Source organism: Sapajus apella, unplaced genomic scaffold (assembly GCF_009761245.1).
Source record: "Sapajus apella isolate SASKATOON/1434 unplaced genomic scaffold, GSC_monkey_1.0 scaffold67, whole genome shotgun sequence".
NCBI lineage: Eukaryota > Metazoa > Chordata > Mammalia > Primates > Cebidae > Sapajus > Sapajus apella.
This window is the reverse complement of record NW_022437007.1, coordinates 480,335-501,573: the sequence shown is the minus strand read 5'-3', so window position 1 is coordinate 501,573 and position 21,239 is coordinate 480,335. Positions and strand designations below refer to the sequence as shown.

Sequence of the window (21,239 nt, the reverse complement as noted above, 5' to 3'; positions counted from 1 at the left end):
TATCTAGTAATATTTGCACTTAAAATGTTAACTGGATAAATTATATTAATAGGTCTTCTAAAGTCAAAAATGCATTATATTCTTAGAAATAACTTCATTTTTATACTTAATTGTTTTACTATATCTCCATATTCCTTTTCTTGGTATTTTCACCTGAATTTTGACACCAATATTCATTTGATAGAAATGTCTTAGATTTGAAGTCCTTTCTTTTTCCCTTCTTTTTTACTTTTATTTTTTCTATTTTTCTACAACTTTTATGTTTAAAAATTGGTAAGTTTTTTATTTTTCAGTATTCTAAAACAATTTAAATTGAAATTTAATTATCTGTTATTAAAGATTTAAATAAATTCACCTGTGAAATTGCATAAGTCCAGGGTAAGAAGGTGTAAATTAACTTTCTTAGAGTCATTTTGTTTATTTTGTTTAGTATCTTCTGTTTCTCCGTCATCTCTTAAGTCTTATATTGAAATACTATATGTGTATCAAAATTTTGCAATGTAGCTAAAGTAGTACTTAGTGCGAAAATACACCCTTTGAAGCATACATCAGAAGAGACAAAAATATTAATGAGCTAAGAATTCAACACAAAAGATTTTAAAAGAAAGATAATAAAATATTAAATCAGGAAATTAGAAGACAAAAATATCAATGAATGAACTAGAAAAAAGAAAAATACAAATAAATGATTTTCTTTAAAAAACTGACTTTTCTTACATATGTTTAAAAACCAATCAACTCCTAGAAGAGTGAGCAATAAAAAAACTTTGAAAATAAAACAATATTTCATAATTCTAGATGAATTAGATATTTTTAAAAACATAAAGCTATATAATTAACTTGAATAATTTAAGAACAAATGAAAAATGAAATAGATTATTTTCTAGAAAAACATAAAGCTATGATTCAAAAATAAGTAGAAAACATCAAGAGACTTATAATAATTACTATCTTGAATTAGTAACTTAAAATGCACTAATCCTAGAAAGTTTTATAGGCAAGTTTTGCTGAACAGTCACAAAAACGATAGTTCCAATTATACAAGATTTTCCATAGAAAAATTCACTTTTATGGTTAATATAACCTAGTTATCAAAGCTTGACAACAAAAAATGAGAAAAAAATATGAGATTTTGTTTCTTGATATAACTACAATCCTAAAAAAAAAAAAAAACATTTAAAACTAAATTAAGCAATATGTGCACGTAATGACCAACCAGGATTTATGCTAAGTATGCCGGGACTGTTTATCATTGGAAATTCACCGTATAAACAGATTAGAAGCCAAAAAATTATATTTGTAAAACTTGAACATCAATTCACAAGAAAATAAATATGACTCCTCTAGTAAGGAGAAAAAGAAGCTTATTTAAATTGTGACACATTCACAGTGCTTACTTTAAACCAAGGAAAAGGCTATGATACCAGCTTTCAACCTTACTGCAAGTTGGGGTCTGTATAAGCAGATGTTGTCAAGAGTCATGGTACAAAATATCTATTAGACACGAGCACTTTAGAAACAATAGAAGTTCTGATTGGACAGAGGGAGAGACTGAACTGTGCTGCAGGCCAGCAAAGTCTCATCCCATCCATCCAAGCAAGGGTCCATCAGAATTGTCTTACGGCTGAATGTTTGTATCAGCGCCCTCTCTCTGAGGTAAGTGGGCTGCTCCAGAGATGAGGTGGGTGGTGTAACCTGGGTCTAGGTGGCTCGTGGCAGCTGAGACAGAGCTAGAGAGGTTCACAGCTGAAAGCATTCCCTTCAGCTGGGCAGCAGCTGAATTCCCCTTAAAGGGGGATTGGGTAGTTCTTCTCTGTGTCTACATTAATCTCTTTACTACAACTTTGTATGTGTTTCCACTACTGTGCTATGAAGAGAAAAATAAACTAAAGGCATAAAGACTTGAAAAGACAATAAGACCGTTTCAAAATTGGATACTATGATTTCAAGAGCATCAAAGTGAACACGAGTTCAATTCCTGCACCTGCCACTTACTAGCTGTGTGGTTTTAGTCAGATTGGTTCATATTTCTGTGGTTAGATTTTCTTACATAGAAATAAAATAGTAATAACTACCAATTGTATGCTTTGTCAAGTTGTTATAATCACTGAACCTCTGGAAACCCTTCTTAAAAAAAGGTGCATATATATTTATCAATATATGTACTTATATACATACATATGTACTATAATGTACCTATCATGTATTAATGTACTTATGTATTATAAAGTGCCTCTACCATAAGATTGATTTGAAGATTAAATAAACTACCCCATTTAAAGCCTGTCTTTCAAAAGAGTAAGTTGTTAATATTAGATAGAAAAAACAATTATCTATCTAGCCTATACAATAGAACCTCAAGTAAACTATGAGAAGAAATCAAATGGTTTAGTAAAATTGTTGGATGAAAAATCAACATGTAAAAATCAATATACATCATCAATAAACATTTAGAACATGTGTCTTTTTAAATACCTTATTCATAATTACAAAAAAAACACAATAATCCTGGAAATAAATCTCAAAGCTAAGCAAGATCTTCACAGAAGACATCCATTATACCATCATTGCAGCACATATAAGAAGAGTTAGATAAATGGAGTTGTGTAACAAAAATCTGGACAGGAAACCTCTATCATAAAAATGACAGCTGTCTCAAATTGAACTATAAACCTAATGCACTTCCGATCTCAACAGAGTGTATGTCAGAAGTCTTGGAGGGAAGAGATGTCACATCCAAAGGGACTAAGAAATGCGGTCGGGGTGAAAAGAAGAAAGTAGTTATCTCTACCACCTTTACTACAACCACCACAACCTCTCAGGCCTGCTGTGGCTAGGGGAAGAAACAGTATTATAGAAATCCAAATAGAACTGGAACATTGAAATAGAGGAGCCATGGCCATCATTGTAAGAATTCACTTCCATACCTGCTAAGAGGCAGAGAGGGACCAGAGGAATGAATGCCCTTACCATTCTCTCTCACCACAGTCTCCTGGTAGTGTCTTACATTAGCAAAATCCAACTAGAAGTTAGAAGCCAAAGAAGTTGTAGCTCCATGGAAAATGGCTCTAAATAAGCAACCAAATAATATTAATCACATAGACTATTTCATGGAATTTAGAAACCAAACTCTGGCTGGGCACAGTGGCTCATGCCTATAAACCCAGCACTTTGGGAGACCAAGGCAGGCAGATGTTTGAGACCAACCTGTCCAACATGGCAAAACTCTTTCTATACTAAAAATACAAAATTAGCTGGGCGTGGTAGAGCACCCCCATAGTCCCAGTTACTTAGGAGGCTGAGACAGGAGAATCTCTTGAGCCCAGGAGGTGGAGGTTGCAGTGAGCCAAGATCTTGCCACTATACTCTAGCCTGGGTGACAGTGTAAGACTCCATCTCAAAAATAAATAAATAAATAAATTTTAAAAAATATAAATATAAATATAAAAAGAAGACTCTATGATAATATGGCAAAGTTTGTGAGACCAGCCAAGAAAAAATTAAAGAACGAGAATAAGGAGAATAATTCATCCTAATAGATATACAGTTTTTCTATAATGTTAAAAGGATTAAATAATCAAGTATTAAATTGGCAAAGGATTAGACAAACCAATGGAACATAATAGAGAATCAAGAACAGATATAAATATATGGCACTTAGATATGTCAGAGTTAGCCTTACAAATCAGTGGGAAAAATTAAACTAGAACAATTGGCTGTACATTTGGGGATGGGAAGGGTTAATCTCTATTTCCAAAATGACTACAAAAATATATTCCAACTGGCCGAAGACCATAATGCTAAACATGTTAAAGTTTTAGTAGAAAACTAAGTGAAGGTTTTTACAGTCTCTAAGTAAGAAAAGACTACTTCAACAAGAAATACTCAATTTGTAAAGGAAGAGGATAAAATTGAGCATAATAAAATTTCAAAATCTCTGTACAAAAAGACATAGTAACACAACTTAAAAACAAGGGACAGAATGCAAGAAAATATTCCAACACATGTAAATGACAAAAAGTACTTAGAGTAGACAAAAATTCTTAAAAATTCATTTTAAAAATTCAAACCAATGGAGAATAACAAAATGTAAAAGACAATCTGCAAAAGAAAAGACTTTAAGTGACGTCTTATATACATGAAAAGATACTCGTCTTATATACATGAAAAGTTGCTTATCTTATATACATAAAAAGATGCTCAATAACACCAATGAGGGAAAAACATCAGTGGGATGTTTAAAAATATGGATTCAAAACCCAAAATGTTTCATAATACATTATACATTTCTAATGGACATGTAAATTGCTATAACCAATATGGAGAGATAGGCAGATCTGTAAAGATTTGCTGAAGATAGAAACTGCTCTTTTAATACCACTACAACATTTTCATAATTTTACTCTTAAGTACCTATAACTAATGTAGAGAATTGCTTTTTGATTATAATGTTTGTAAAAGTGATATATCATTTATACATTACGATTATCCTTTGCAACTTTTTTCACTCAAATTATATTTTAAAGACTGATCAATGTTGACATGTGAATTTTCGTTCATTTTAACTTCTGTATAGTATTAAATTGCATCAAAATATCATGATTAATGATTATCTAGAATCTTTAAATTAATGCAAATGACATTGCCATACATACATGTCTCTTTGGGCCTGTATACAAAAGGCTTTTCTAGAAGCGCAATTGCTGAACACCTCCAGAAATGTAATACTGCGCAGTAAGTAGACTGTGTTGACTTGGAAAAGATAGCAGAAAGAGACTATGAAAAGCTAACACACAGCATAATACATATTCATTGAAATGTTATAGTCTAATATATGTTAGCATAAATATATATATTAGAAACATCTCTGGAAAGAAGTCAATATATTTAAGTTGGGAGATAATTGAATGGGGGTTATTCACTTTTCAGTCTTAATATTTCTATATTTAATGTTTTATAATAAACATATTTTACCTCATAGTTTTACAGCTATAAACCATTGAAAGAAATCCACATTTGTTATTTTATTTTGCATTGTGTTTATTACCCTACTATAACATGGTGAAAACACCCTCAGGTATCAGATTGAATGTTTGTGTTGTACATGTTTCATGAACTAATAATTATACAATTATTTTTGAAATAAAAATGTAATTCCTTTATATTATCATTATTAAATTGATAGGGTCTCAGTACTGGAAATGTAAAAAATATGGGAAGAGAAAAAGGAAAAATAAAATGCTTACTACAAAATCATATCAATCATTATTATTTATTCATTAATTGATTATTTATTCATTCAGTTGGTAGTAGTGGTGGTGGTCACCTTTGGCTTCTCAAGAAAATAAATCCTCTCATTTCCTTCATGTCTAAAAAGTAGCAAGATAACTGAAATCTTACAATGTATAGCATATTTCTTATAAAAATCAAACTATGCCTGAGAATTTAAAGAATACGTATATTTGCTTTAATGATGGTATGAACCCCTATTAAATACTTACTATTTATTAGGGAATTTTCTTTTCTTTTCTTTTCTTTTTTTTGGGTGGGGGATGGAGTCTCACACTGTCACCCAGGCTGTAGTGCAGTGGTGCGATCTTGGCTCACTGCAATCTCTGCCTCCTGGGTTCAAACAATTCTCCTGCCTCAGCCTCCTGAGTAGCTGGGACCACAGGCATGAGCCACCACTCCCAGCTAATTTTTTTGTACTTTTAGTAGAGACGGAGTTTCACCATGTTGGCCAGGATGGTCTCGATCTCCTGACCTCATGATCCGCCTGCCTCAGCCTCCCAAAGTGCTGGAATTACAGGCATGAGCCACCGTGCTCAGCCTGAGAATTTTCTTACTACCTTTAATCCTCAAAACAACCTTGCTACTGAGAAAATACTATTATCTGCATTTTGCAGATAAGGAAACCAACATTCTAACAAGTTAAGCAACTTGTCCAGTGTCATCTCACTAGTGAATGGAGATTTCAACGCAGCTGAACATGGCCTGGAGTTTGAGCTTCTCCAGCTACCACTTGCTTCTCATTCTTCTAACAGAGAAACTGAATCTTTCCATTTAAAATTAATGTCAAAAACCACTTTATTTGTTGTTGTTGTTGATTTGTTTATTTTTTTTGTTTTTGAGATGAGTCTCACCCTGCCACCAGGCTGGCACAATGAGTAATCTTGGCTCACTGCCACCTCCGCCTCCTAGGTTCAAGTGATTCTCCTGCCTCAACCTACCCAGTAGCTGGGATTACAGGTGTATGCTACCACATTCAGATAATTTTTGTATTTTTAGTAGAGACAGGGTTTCACCTAGTCTTAAACTCTTCATCTCCAGTGACCCGTCTGCTTCTGCCTCCCAAAGTGCTAGGATTACAGGTGTGAGCCACTGCACCTGGCCCAAAAACCACTTTACATAACAAAAAAATTTCCTAAGGAAATTATGATAATTTTCTGGCAACCAGAAAGAACCACTATAAAAATATTCTGCCTCTAAAGGCATGCATCTCCCAGTACCCATGTGGTGATTACACCACACTCACTGTTAAGTGAATAGGAGACCAAGAGGGACTGAGGGGCTTGTCAGTTCACAGTCCATAATCTACTGAACTTTTCCCACCATGAAAAAATGGGAGGTAAAAATATAGATTACTCCTTCATCACCATGAAAACACACGGAAGTAAAATTTAGCTATCTGAACCATAAAATTGTTCTCTTCGTTGTTTATAAAAATAATTTAGTTCTAATAAATGATAACCAACAATTTCTTTAAAACAGTTTATCAGCACATATCCTCTCTTACACTGTTTTCAGGGACAGTTTTCAAATAAATGTTCAGATTAGACATGTTGCCACAGAATATAAATTAGCACGAAACAGAGGATTATTTTCACATCATTTTTTCCTCTACATATAATTTTTTATTATGAATATACACTCAGAAAAGTATTTTTAAAATCCACATGAAAATGAATTAGATTTAGCAGAAGTCAACATTTTTTAAGTTTTGCGTTAATATTCATCTTTTAATCCAAGATTTATTTAAATTGTTATTACAATAATAACAGTCTTATTAAATGTATTTGGGAAATGAAGAAAAGTGGGACAAAAAGCTAACTATGGTCTCATGACAACTATTAACAGTTGAAAATACTTCCTATTTGTAAAATAAATATTGTCTTTGTTTTTGACATTACTGGGTCATGTATGTTTAAAAAAATTAAAGCCTTCTGCATCATTTTTAACAATTTCTGAAAATTGACAACTATGGCTCATCCTCATAACAAAAACTATAGAAGTAGCCTCTAGTATCATTTCTTAAGACTCATCTTCTCTACCTTGAGTGTCATAAGAATGAACCAAAAAGTCTCAGATTTTTCCTTTTATGTTATACTTGTCACTTACTATCTTAACAGTCTGGCAAATTGAGTCCCCCACGTCTCTTTAATTCTCTACCATTGTTCATGGCAGAGACTGTTTCTTTCGTATGGTAGTTACTGAATAAATACTTGTTTATCCATTTATTTGTAAAGGTTTCTAAAATTAGACATATTCGTGAGGTTAAATGATTTCATAAAAGATTAAGTTTTAAACCTAAGCTATAAATAAACCAAGTTATCTCATTAAAAAGGAAAGATAGCTGTCAAGAACTTGTATACATTATGCTAAATATTAAAGGGTCATTTCACAGTGTGCCTGGAACGTGACTTTGGGCTCCACAAAAATGAAGTTGCTAAGAAACATTAAAGGAAATATAGCTCTAAGTGGAAAATAATTAGTCTCTGATTGAATTTCAAATTTGGGAGAAATTAGCAGAACCCAAATCCAAACTTATGTGAGTATATAGGCGATTTAACTTCATTAAAACCTAAATACAAAAACTAATTCCAGAATGAATAATTAAATATGGCTATGGGCCATGCTTCAGTAACATTTATATAGACCTTTTTGTGTTACACCGTTCAAATAAATCTTAAGTAAAATTTTAATCCAAATATTGTATGTTTAAAAAAAATCTACCCACAATTTTATCACTCTAAAAATTAATAGACAAAAATTAATATATAGAACTTAAAAACCTTGTAGGCAGTGTTTAAGGTATCATCCCTATGAGCTGGAACAAATACATTGAGTAATAAATAAATAGCTCATTCCCCTTTCTTTTAATTCTATTTCTTTAGAAATTCTCTAAATGATCATTCCTACAAATTTCATTTGATTCAAATGTTCATAACTCTTAATATCTGCTAGGCTGCATATTCTCTACAACATTCTTCCCAGATTAATACATTTCTTTTTGCCAATAGATTGTCTCTATATTTGTTAGGACCTTTTTACTGCCCCCCTATTACACACACACACACACACACACACACACACACACACTCACACACACAGACACGGACAATTCATTCCTATGTCAAATATTTTGTGAAAGTCCCTTATGTTTGGTACACCTCTTTCGTCCACATCACACTCCCTCTGACTGTGAGTCCTTCAAGCTTCCTCCAACAAGAGGACCTTGAGCAGCCTTCATTTGTCCCTCTGTTAGAAAATTTTTCTCTTTTCTCTGCACCTAACTAACTCTTTCTTCCTTCAGATGTCAGTTCAAATGTCACTTCCTCAAGGAGGCTTGCCCAGACCTCCCTGGCTGAGTCAAGCTCCCCTCTAATAGGCTTTCCCATTAGTGTGCGTATGTCCTTCATTATACTCACTTTTGCCTATGTGCACTGGCTTGTGTGATTATTTAATTTCATAGAAACAAAAATTTTCAAAGAGGCAGGAATCATGCCACATTTTTCGCTCATCATTACATTACCAGGAGCTAGCTGGGTGCTGAGCATAGACTGCCAACAAATACATGTTAAAGGACAGTAAAAAAGAAGGAAGAGATGGAAATTAATCATGATGTCAACAGATCACTCATAGTTATCAGAAAAATTATTTAAATGGTGTCACTTGGCAACCTGAAAGATGACAGATTTGTAAATAAAATAAAATTTGTAAATAAAATTTAAAAAACAATTTATTATGTTTAGTTACCAAGAACTTGAATTTACTGGCTCTGAAAATACATGTTTTATCTTCTTTCTTATTATTCTTCTCTCATTGTAATGGATGTGGCTTATGATTTAGTCCTGCTTCTTTTCCTTTCTCTTATTTATTTTTCTCTAGAGAGGAAAAGTCATAAATCTTGGGCCAGGTTATCTTCAAAAACAGAGTCTGAACTAAAAAATTATGTGCAAATAATAGAAGGTGATCCTGGAGAGTATGAGTGAGGCACTGGGTAAAGAGAACCAGGGAGAGAGTAAAGGTTAATCCAGGTGCATGGAACTGGGTCACTTCCATGGCCAGTTGAGGCTCCTTCCCACGTGGACCTTCTGAGGAGCTGCAGAGTGCATCTCAGAACTATCACCCATTCTCACCGACTGCAAGGCTCCACAGTGGTGTTAGCTCCTCCTTTCTTCCAGGCTGCATAGACCATGGTCAGACGCAGGGAGAGAGAGAAGACATGCTAGTAAAGTCACAGAGCCAAAAGTGAAAGATACTTAGCCTACGCTTGAGATGGGAAGTAGCACAACTGAGTCAAAGCCTATCTATGATTGCCAGAGCCAGAGCCAGAAGAGGATGTGAAGCTGACAGGACATAAGGCAGGGCCCAAAAAACATGTGAGAATCAGATCATTGCTCACCACAGTGAGCCCCAAACGATGAGCCTCAATGTCAGTACCTAATTTATCACTCTCACCAAGCTTCCATGAATCTCCTAATGTGCCTTAGGACACTGAAAGGAAGGCAGGCGGAAGAATCCGTTCCAGGCACTCTCTGACTTTGGATCACTGTGTCCCAAATAGTATTTTCTAATATGTTATCTGGAATACACAAATTCACTCAAAAATAGCATTACATATTATAGTTCAACATTAGTATCCATCCATCACTAAGCAAACTTAAGAAAAATTTCAGGTCAATCCACGAAAGCATGGTTAATTCAGATCATATATCTCTAACAATCTACTTTAGGTATGATTTGAATTAACTGTATTTCTGTGAATTGGACTAGAAATACATTCTGAGTTTTATCCATATACCAATAAGAGAAGAGATCAACATAGTACTAGCTTGTTAACACTATTATATGCATATCACAAGAAATCAGTCTGTATCCGTTGCTTTTCAGAGCAACAGTTGGAAAAATAGGACAGTAGTTTCTAAGAAGAGACTTCGCACATTTTTCACTCCATAAACATAGTGCTTATTTGTAAGTTAGAATGATTCATTAACCACGGAGTGCTTGCGTTCAGAAAGGAGACTTACTTTTTTATACACACATACACATACACATGTGTGTATGTGTCTGTATTTCTGAGTGTGTTTTAGTCCTAAAAGAAGCAAAAGTTTTACCAATGTATTATGTTAGTTACCAAAAACTTGTATTTACTGGCTATTTGAATCACTGGTCATCACTGTCACAAAAATTTACCTTAAAATTTTAAAAATAGACAAACTATCCTAATAGAAAATAGCACATTATATATTAATGACTGCTTAATAGAATCTGGCTTCTTTTTACAACACTTTTAAAAATACATTTGAAGTTAGCTGTATTGCCTAGGAGGCTGTGGGATGGGACTAGTAACTCCAGTTTCATCACTAAGTAATGATCTTTGATCCCTGTATATCTATGTTTAAAATCAGTTAAAAATAGTGACACATTTCAGTTGATGGTTTTGGTCAACAATAACTAGAAAAGCCAGATATAAGGACAAAATTCTGATAAAACCTGGTGGAGCTTTAGAAGAGGTAAAGGCTAAAAGCTTCGAGATTCTAGATGGGAAAAGTATCAGAGGTAGGTGACTTTTCAGAGCATATACTTCCCTCTGGAATGAAGAGTGGGGGCAACTGTCAATCTGTAAAGACAGTGAGAGACTGAAAATATGGGCTTTGCCTGGGTAGAGGACCACTCTATCTCACTGCTCTGTGAGACAGAGAATCTAGCAGAGACTTTGGCAGTCTTGAAGGGCTGGAGATACAAAATTAGAGATATGAGGGGCCAAGAGCCCAATGAGAAAAAAAAGGTGTAGCATATGAGATTTGGTAAAGCTGAAGTTACATATATGAGTGGAGCCGGAAGCTTGTGGAAAGAGCAGGATTCTCAGGAGTCTTGTCCTGGATTGTGTGGAGGGCCTGTAAATGCATGAGTAGAGGCTCACGATATCTACGACTTGGCAGCTGGGAGCCCAGAAATCTAACAGCTCGTGACTTAGCTCAGTCACTGTGTGGATTACAACTGTTGGCTACCTCCCCAACGTATCTGTCTAGCAGAGGAAATGTCGACACCTCTTTGGAGGTGTATAGATCATCTGGAGCCTTTACAATTTTGTGTGTGTGATGAAGTCTTACTCTGTTGCCCAAGCTGAAGTGCAGTGGCACAATCTTGGCTCACCGAAACCTCTGTCTCCCAGGTTCAAGTGAGTCTCCTGCCTCAGCCTCCTGAGTAGCTGAGAGTTCAGGCACCCGCCACGACGCCCAGCTAATTTTTTGTATTTTTAGTAGAGATGGGATTTCACCATATTGGCCAGGCTGGTCTTGAACTCCTGACCTCAGGTGATCCACTTGCCTCGGCCTCCCAAAGTGCTGGGATTACTGGCATGAGCCACTGTGCTTGGGTGAGCCTTCATAATTTTTATATATAATAACTAAAATTAAGAGTAAAGAGATGCTGAAAAGAGTCTCACAGCAATAGTTACTGACATTAGCCGACTAAAACCTTAGAATAAGGATGATTAATATGCTCAAAGTCATAGAAGAAAAGATGGAGAAAACAGATAAATTGGAATCTATAGAAAAAAATCTGATGTACACTTGGAAATTGAAAAAAATACAATAACTACGGTAATAACCTATGGATGAGCTTGGCAGTATAATGGGCATAGTGTAGAAGCAGGTTAGTAAACTGAAGAGAAAGTCAAAAGAATACTCAACCAAGCACAGAGAGAAAAAACGTAGAAAATAGTAAAACAAGTACAGGGGGCATGTTGGGTACAGTGAAACCATCTATTAAACACGTAACTCAGATCTCAGAAAAAGAAAACAGACACAATGAAGTAGAACTACATATGAAAAGATAATAGTCAAGAATTCAACAATGAATTTCACCTGATGAAAGATAACAATCCACAAATTCAAGAAGCTCTGCAAACTTGAAGGAGAATAAATACAAATATATATATATATATATATATTTGTGATATATATATATATATATATATTTGTGATATATATATATATATATATCACAATACCATAAAAAAAAAACAAAGAAAAAAATGAAAAATCATAAAATCACCCAGAGACAAAGATACATTTACCCTCAGAGCAACAATATGACTGATGGTTTAATGAAAGTGAGAAATCAAAAGAATAAAAAATGTTGATTGGGCACAGTGGCTCATGCCTGTAATCCCAGCACTTTGGGAGGCCGAGGCGGGCAGATCACTTGAGTCCAGGAGTTTGAGACCAGCTTGGCCAACACAACGAAATTACATCTACACAAAAATTACAAAAATTAGGTAGGTATCGTGCTAATCATGAGGCTGAGGGACAAGATACGCTTGAGCCTGGGAGTCAGAGGTTTCAGTGAGCAGAGATCACACCACTACATTCCAGGATGGGTGACAGAACCTCGCTCTGTATCAAAATAAATAAATGAAAATAACAAAGTGTTGAAAGAAAAAACTGCCAAACAAAAATGCTATCTTCAGTTTTAAAAATTACATCTATTTAAAAATATTTTCAGACATACAAAAATGAGTGAATTAGTTGCCAGCACACTTTCAATAAAAAATGCATAACCACTTACTTCATAATTTTTATGAATAAATTATATAATAAATGAATTGGCAAGAATGCCACAAATTTAACATACCAGATATTCTAAAACCACAATTACTTTTCCACCAACTTAATAAAATAGAAATCACACATTAGGTTCACCTCTATCAATTTACTTCTTTAACTGAAACTAAAAATTTTAAAGTGATTAAGTTCACTAATGCATAATATTTGTCACATAGGTCCTCCTGTATTTTCCAAATCATGTTTCTACACTAATTCATTTGCTATGCACTATCCCCCATGAGAAAGGCAAGGCAGATATTATCATCTTTATTGTATGCAGAATGAAGCTAATGTTTGCAGACTCTGCAAACATCTACTCCTTAAGTAGATGACAAAGTCAAAACTAGAACACATATTTCCTACCAGTGTTCATCACTGAGACATTACGAAGTAGAAATGAATTAATAGTATCCCAGGGGAGTCATAAATTGCAAAATTCACCCAATATATAGCAAAAGGATAATTGTGGCTTCAGAGAATTTGTCTTGAATATTTTTATTTTATTTTTAAAACCACATTAACAGTATTATTTTAAACTTCTAAATATTAGATCATCACACTCCCAAATATTTTCAACAACACTATAACTATTGACTTTCAGCCTTGTAGTTCCAGAAGAGTCTAGGATGCAAAAACCTTTCAACCAAGGTTTTACTGACCAATTTCCATATCAAAGGCCTACAGGAAAGTGAAAGCTACAATGTTTTGTGATCCATAAAACATCCTTAAGCTAGAATTTGAATTACACATGTAAAAGCCCAGAAGACAATCTCCTGATTGAGCTCAAGAAATAATTTTGCCTCAAGGAAGGTAAAGGAAGTCTCACCGTATCATATAAGTCCTAAAGTATCTGTTAAATCACACACTGGAACAATGAAAGCAAGAGGTCATCAAATAGCATAAACTTATTCTTCATACAGGACCTTTTCATGGATATTACCCAGTGTCCCAACATCATGCTTTTTTCTGTGACCTTGGAACATCACTATTGCTGCCCTGGGCTTTGTGCTATGGCTTTATTTTTGTCCTATAATGCAACTTCCTCCTATTTCTCACCTTGCCCAGTTAAGAGTCCTTGTGCAACAAAATAGGCAAAGTTTTTGTGAAATACATTAAAGAACATTATGAGAATAATCTCTAGTTCAAGGACACTATTTTACTCCATGTGAGTTAAAAAATAATATTGTACTGACAATCAAATAAATCAAATTATACATATTTATTATATGCTGATACATTCTGAGAACTTTTCTCAGTACTCCAGTGAATGAAGAGTGAAGAATCTGTGTACTTCTGACTTTCTAGGGTAAAATATTTTTGAAATAAAATTAAAGATTTCATATATAAAATATAATCCATTCTCTTCAATATACATTTTTATTTACCATATGAAGGAGGTAAAACAATCTTATTGTTAAAGGTAATATCATTTGCCAAGAACCATGAGCCAAATACCACGGTTCCTCCTGTTGATCATTGCTAGCTGATTATTTGATCAGAGTTATACACATATTGTATGTAAATGTGGATTTTTATTTAGCACATACCCCATAATGTAAGCATGTCAGCTGGTCATATGTTCACTGATCTATTTCAAAAAGAGTTTTTGCTATTACAATACTTGGGGAAAGCAGTCAACATGAGCAACAGGTTCTTGAAGAACCTTAAAGTAAAACCCCATATGCTTTATTATAAAAACATGAGTACAACAAAGTTAGAAAACTTCAGATGAAACAGGTGGAGCCTATTGTGACAAGTAGCCAAGAAACAATGAAATAATTTCTGAATCACAAAAGAAAACATTGCTGATAACTCCATACATCCTGATAAAAACAAGCTCTTTGCTCATAACATTGGTCTCTCAACATAACATGACATAATCAGACATATAATTATGCACTTCCCAGGAGAGACAAGCATGTAAAAGCTACAATGAGCTTTTCCAAAATCAAAACTGACACCACCTTCTGATAGTGCCACCATTCATGTTTAGTAAAACCTCCCTGTATTATCTCACCCAGGTCCTTTTTTACTTCCACCACATTGATTATTCCAATAATTTTCTATATATCTGTTCTGAAAAGACTCAAACTTTATCAAAAGAGCAATCACTAAAGGTGAAAAGTGATTTTGATCCTCCGTTTCAGAAAAGCTTCGAATCATCTATCTTTAAATGAAAAAAAGAAAAAAAGACCATCTGAAGAAAAATCAGTCAGCCTCTTTTAAGGAAAATAAAATGACCCTTTGAATTATAATTGTGATTGCTACTTTCTTATACCATAGCCATATGTTAGACTCTGGAATGCCAAACTTGTATACCAAGAACCTCCTTAATGTTCAGGGATTAGTTACATTTAATATACATTAAATTCATAAATTAAAAAATGACTTTACATTTTACATTATTTCTTATTGTAGTGAATGAAAACTCAAAAAAAGTAACTGAACCCCCGAAGTAGCAAACTTTCACTTCTTTTCATCTTTTTCACAAAATATTTCATTTGTGAACAAATTGACCTTAAAAACAGATGTTCTGATAGGTACCACCGCTTCCTTGTGATCTGAAAATTGGGCCTCCTAAACAAGGAGATCAGTAAAACGTGTGTCCACCAGGCAAAAAGCCAGGGGGTGTGGGTGTTGGCACGTTGGCTATATAGCACTTATAGGCGAGACAACTCTAAACTAAGGTGCCTGAGCAGGTTCAGAATCTTTTTGCCTTAAACCCACAGATCTCTGTAATAGAAAACATGTTGATTTCAAAAATGTTTAGCAAGAAAATCTTTTCTGGAACTACTGAATAACAAAAAGAATTGCCAGGAAAACGTGAGGCTCTCTAACTACATATTGGCCCTGCCTCTGACTCCATCCATCTGTCACCAAAAATCTCCAAAATCAGCGCTGCAGAAACCAGAGAAAAGAGCGACAGTGAGTCTCCCTAACTTTGCCATTTTCCTCACACCACTTGGGAATAAAACTTGGGCGTCTCTCTGCCTCGACCGCCACTTCACTTCCTGGAGCTCCAGAAGCTCGGTCAGCGCCTGGATAACTGCGACACTCACCCGTGAGCGCAGGACCCTCCTGGCGTCTTAAGTCCCAGCTCTCAGTCCCGCTAGCCTCAGGAACAATGATATTTCTCGCCCAGGAGGGCGGTTGCTGGGAACCGGAATCGGACAACAGTTGCAGTGAGCTTGACTCAGGGCTGAGCGCATCAGCGCTAAACCCAAGACAAAGGCTGCCCTGAGTCTTCCATAATGAGTGCTCTCCCTTGGTAATCGGTGCCCGTTTCCCTCAAGCCCACACTAGGAGCGCGTGAGCCTGTGAAGTGGCTGTCATCTATTCCGCGCTTTCCGAGGGGTGCGGCTGGGTGCCTAGTACCGCGCCGGTGTAAACAGCGCGCCGCGCACTGGGGATCCGCCAGGAAAGGTGCGCGCGCAGGGCGGGCGCAGGGGGCCAATAGTAGCAACTACCCCTTGCGGCGGGCTGGAGCCGCCGCCACTCACCAGAGAGGCACCTACCGGGCGAGCCCGCCGCCAGCAGGCTGGGTGGCAGCACCCGCCGCGAACCCCAGCCACGCTCCCCAGTGGACCCACCAGGCAAAGGCACCTGCTGCCTGTCCGGGGCTGGTGCTGTGCCAAGCCCCGCTCGGGGTCAGGGACAAGCCGCCCAGGACTACCAACCGGAGAGAATTCGTTCATTGAATGAAAGATGTTTGCCGTCACTCACCGGCGGAGGGTGAGGTCGCTCAGGCGGCCGCCAGGCTGCGCGCGGCCGGCATCCCGGGGCGCGGGCGTTCGCCCATCCTTTGTCAGTTGCGGGCGGAGCGCTCCTCCCCAGCTAGCGGACGAGCTGCCGGGTGGCAGGCAGCCCGGCTCTGGCTCCGCTCCCCAGTCCTCTCCCCTCCTCTGCTCCCCCTCCCCTTCTCCGTCCCCCTCTCTGAGCCGGCATTCACTGGGCTCCCATGATGTCATCCGGTGGAAATCTGCCATGCTCAAAGACTGGAATAATCCAGCGCTCACGCGGGGAACGCAGAGCGGGCGGAGGCGGCAGCAGAGCCTCTAGGAGTTCCCAGAACTAGCATCTCCAGGTTAACTGGAGTCAAGGACAGGACAGAGGAGGGGTCTGCGGAAAGGTGGCTCCGAGGGTGTCTGTGCGGAAAGGTGGCTCCGAGGGTGTCCGTGGGCTGGGTGGGCGCGGTGGGGATGGGGCCGGAGAGTAACAGCCTGTTCTGGGCCGTAAAGATTCCCAAATCAGTATTTAGACTGATGGCAGATGCCAAAGGTAAGGAGAAAGTTTTTTTTTTGGCTGCTCAGCAGCTCAGGTGCCCCATCTCGGTGATGAACATCTACACTGCAGCCAGGATAATAATTGGAACCCAGGGAACCCTCGGAGCCCTAGTCTCAATGAGAAAGTTTAGGATGTCTGACCAATGACAGCCTCAATGATGAGCAGCTAAAGTGAGGGACAAAGATGTACACTGTTTACAGGCGGCAGTCTGAGACAAAACATTAAAAAACGAAGGAGCCTCGGCAATCTATGGCATGAACACGGAAAAGACCGCTGCTCTGAGGCAAGAAGGCACCAGCAGGAATTCACCCCTAGCCTTAGTATTGATCTCCTGTCCTCCCACCATATATTAATGAGCACTCGAGGAGCGACTCCCTTGTAGCTTCATCCAAAGACTGTCATCAATGATGAAACTATTTAAGCCACAAGGTTTATTGAAACTCATAAAAGGTGGATGCCAATTATTTTTGCTTAAGATTCTGTATAATAGCAAGAGAAGTTTTATTAGAGAAGTCGACAAACAGCCTGAGTATTTTTGAAGATTCTGCTGTTTTCACGAAAACAGGCAGATACACCAGATCTGGGGTCCCGCCCTACAGCAGTCTAGAGCAGCTTCATGTCAAAAACTCTCCTGTTCAGAGACCAGATTTCAACAGCTCGTGGTTTGTGCTCTAATCAGTCCAAGCTTCAAGGAGCCTCTTGACTTCCCAGGATTACCTACCACCTGTCATTCCTGGAAGAGACTAAGCTTGCAGAGAAAAGTACCAGCAGCCAGTGCTGGTTAGGCAGTCTTCAGTGAGAGTGCTAGGAGGGAACAGGCAGACTCTGCCGCTGCATTCATCACCATTATCCTTTAGAAGTATCCTTTAGAAGACTAGGAATCACATTTATTGAAAGTGTTGATATGGTTAGAAAAGCCATAATCTTTGTAAATACAAAGAAAGGGATTCAATATAATAATAACAACAATTTGAAGGCTACTCACTATCAGATAGGCTTCTTATTGCATTGTGAAATTGTGAAATGGGACTTTTCTGAGGAAAAGTAATAAGTATGAAAAAGCAGCATCGGAAATTATTTAAAAAATAAAGTATCAGTGTAATGGATAAATATGTAATGTATAAACAAAAATATGGCACATATACACAATGGAGCAATATTCAGCCATAAAAGAGAACAAGATCCTGTCATTTACAACAACATGGATGGAACTGGAGGGCACTATTTAGTAACGTAAGCCGAGCACACAAAAGGGAAACTTTGCATGTTTTCACTCATTTGTGGGAGCTAAAAATTAAAATAACTGAACTCACAGAGATAAAGATTCAAGTGATGGTTACCAGGGGCTGGGAAGAGTAGTGAAGGGTTGTGACAGGGGATTGCCATATTTAATAGGAAAAATATATAGCTAGGTAGAATGAATAAGTATTTGATAGCATAACAGTGACTACAGTCAACAACAATTTATTGTACATTTTAAAGTAACTGAAAGAGTATAATTGGAATCCTTATAACACAAAGGAATGATAAATTCTCAAGGCAATGATACCCCATTTTCCCTGATGTGAATATTACACATGGTATGCTTGTATCAAAATATTTCATGTACCCCATAAATATATATATACCTACTACATATCTATAAAATTAAAAACTAATAAAATACAGTATCAAAAAATTGTGATGCATACACTTTGGAAATAATGTGTGAAATCTGTAAGTGTTCACTTTCGTTTATTTTTCAAATTAAAATATTTTAGGTATCACTAGTATATATATCATTATATAATAAATACAAAATAACATATCAAATGACTGAACAGATTTTAGAAACAAGTATTTTTAAATAGCTAAATAATAATTTTTTTAATAAAATCAGGCCAAATGGGAAGTAAAGTAGGAGAAAACGTAAAAATTTGGAAATGTAAGCAATGGCAGTCTTTGAGAATAGGAAAACAATCTAATGGCTTGGAAAAAGTAATTAGTACTGCTAATGACACTGTTCTAAGCGCATCAGAAGGTCAAGTTGTAAACCTTCCCTCCTAGATTGGCTCTTTGATGCCCCATCTATCTTCATTGCCTCTGTTTATCGTCTTGTTCTTCAGCGTTCTCTGGACTAATTCATAAGAATGGAGGCAAGAGGAAGGTCATAGTTAGCAGATTTGGGGAATTTATAATAGTAACCATAAAGATAAGAAAATGCTTCCTTCAGCTTTTTATTTTTTCATCACTGCTCTAAGGAACTAAAACAAAACCTTAATCTCTTACTTTAAAAATAAATGCATTCATATGTGATAATTTATTTGGTTCTATGGAAATGTCTTCAGCATATGATTTGGGACCTTTTTGATTATTAAAAATACTGTGATGTGGCAATCACTCAGGACCTTGATCTTAGTAGTGGAGAGTGTGACAAAGCATTGCCATATTTAATAGGTGCAAACATATAGCTAGATAGAATGAATAAAATCTAGCATTTGATAGCAAAGTGAACTTACTGCATCTCTACAATTCCTTCCTAATGTGTGCTAACCTACTAATACCTTTGCCTGTGTCAATGACATTTTCTGCTACTGCTGCATGCTTTTTAACTTATTTGTAATTTTTTAAATGTGGCGATTGAATATTTTGAAATACTTTTATCCAAGTGGATACCTGTAAATAACTAAAATAAGACATCTAATTGTTACATGAGAAAATGTAAAAGTATCATAAATCTTGGCCAAAAAAGTCTTTTATACACCTAACTCACATTCAAATCGTATTTAAATGGTGGTTATATTAAATCTTGGAATTGAAGATTTAGAGTAGATATATTATTGCTGCCTCAATTATGATGCTCTGCTGCACCATTTTCTTACTGATACATGATTCTCTTCACAAAGGCAGCAAGTGTTTTGGTGGGAAAAAAATAGACATATTTTAATATTTTTTCTCTGTGAATTCCACAAAATATAAACTATTTATACTCATTTCAATTGATAGACTCATTTACAGCAAGTGACTTTTATTTCTATTTATTATTTATCTAGTTTTTGAGATAGAGTCTTTCTCTGTCCCCCAGGATGGAGTGCAGTGGCTTGATCTCATCTTACAGGAACTTCTGCCTCCTGGGTTCAAGCGATTCTCCTGCCTCTGCCTCCCAAGTAGCTGGGATCACAGGCGTGTGTCACCATTCCCCGCTATTTTTTTTTTTTTTGTATTTTTAGTAGAGACAGGGTTTCACCATGTTGGCAAGGCTGGTTTCGAACTCCTGACCTAAAGTGATCCGCCCACCTCAGTCTCCCAGAGTGCTGGGATTACAGGCATGAGCCACCACACTCGGCCTTTACTTTTAAAAACAAGTTTTCCTACATACAAATTTGTTAATCTTTATACATAATACAAGGAAATAATATTTGTAAGCCCTTATGTGCCAAATACAGTGCTAAGTTATTATATGTCACTATACCTGATCTTCAAATCACTCCATGGTATAAGTGTAGTAACCTCTCTTGAAGATAAGGAAACAGACCTACAGAGGTTACAAAAATTGTCCAGGCAAGTAATCTAGCAACAAATCAAATTTAAAATTTGTTTCTATCAGGATAAACATATAAAGTCTGTCCTCATAACAGCATACTTGCAACTTATAGGAATTTTTTCCTCTGAAAAAAATAAAATATAAAAAAAATGAAATGTTATATGCATGCATGCATACATTATATATACATATATATCTATACACACATATATGTATTGTATTTGATGAGGTAAATAAAATGCTTTTGTGAACTTTTCCATCAGTTAACAAACTCATCACTAATTTTATTTCCATTATCCCTGCTAATGAAATGCTTTCAAAGTTATTTATGAAGAAAAAGAATCACAGGCTACCAAATAAATTTTGGTTTTGTGTCTATCCTTAAACAGTGTCAGACATAAAGCAAGATACAGTGATTTTTGAACTTGAAGACAGATCGTTGCAAAATGAAATAAAAAAGAAAAAGAGCCATAAACCATTAATTTAAATAAAGACAAAGACTACCTCAGCGACAAGGTACAGTTAATCCATTAGTAGCT

The 21,239-nt window shown here is 36.2% G+C and overlaps 1 protein-coding gene across 3 annotated transcripts in view; it reads right to left on the bottom strand.

The window, feature by feature from the left end:
• Positions 1 to 16,792, bottom strand: part of MARCHF1 (membrane associated ring-CH-type finger 1) — a 917,917-nt gene extending 901,125 nt beyond the window's left edge. The window contains exon 1 of one of the 3 annotated variants that reach the window (XM_032248639.1): positions 16,617 to 16,792. The gene's annotated coding sequence lies outside the window, so the exon portion shown is untranslated. Of the gene's footprint in view, positions 1 to 15,952; positions 16,586 to 16,616 lie in introns of those variants that run through there. The other 2 variants (XM_032248650.1, XM_032248640.1) reach the window with 2 other exon arrangements.
• Positions 16,793 to 21,239: the final 4,447 nt, after the last annotated feature.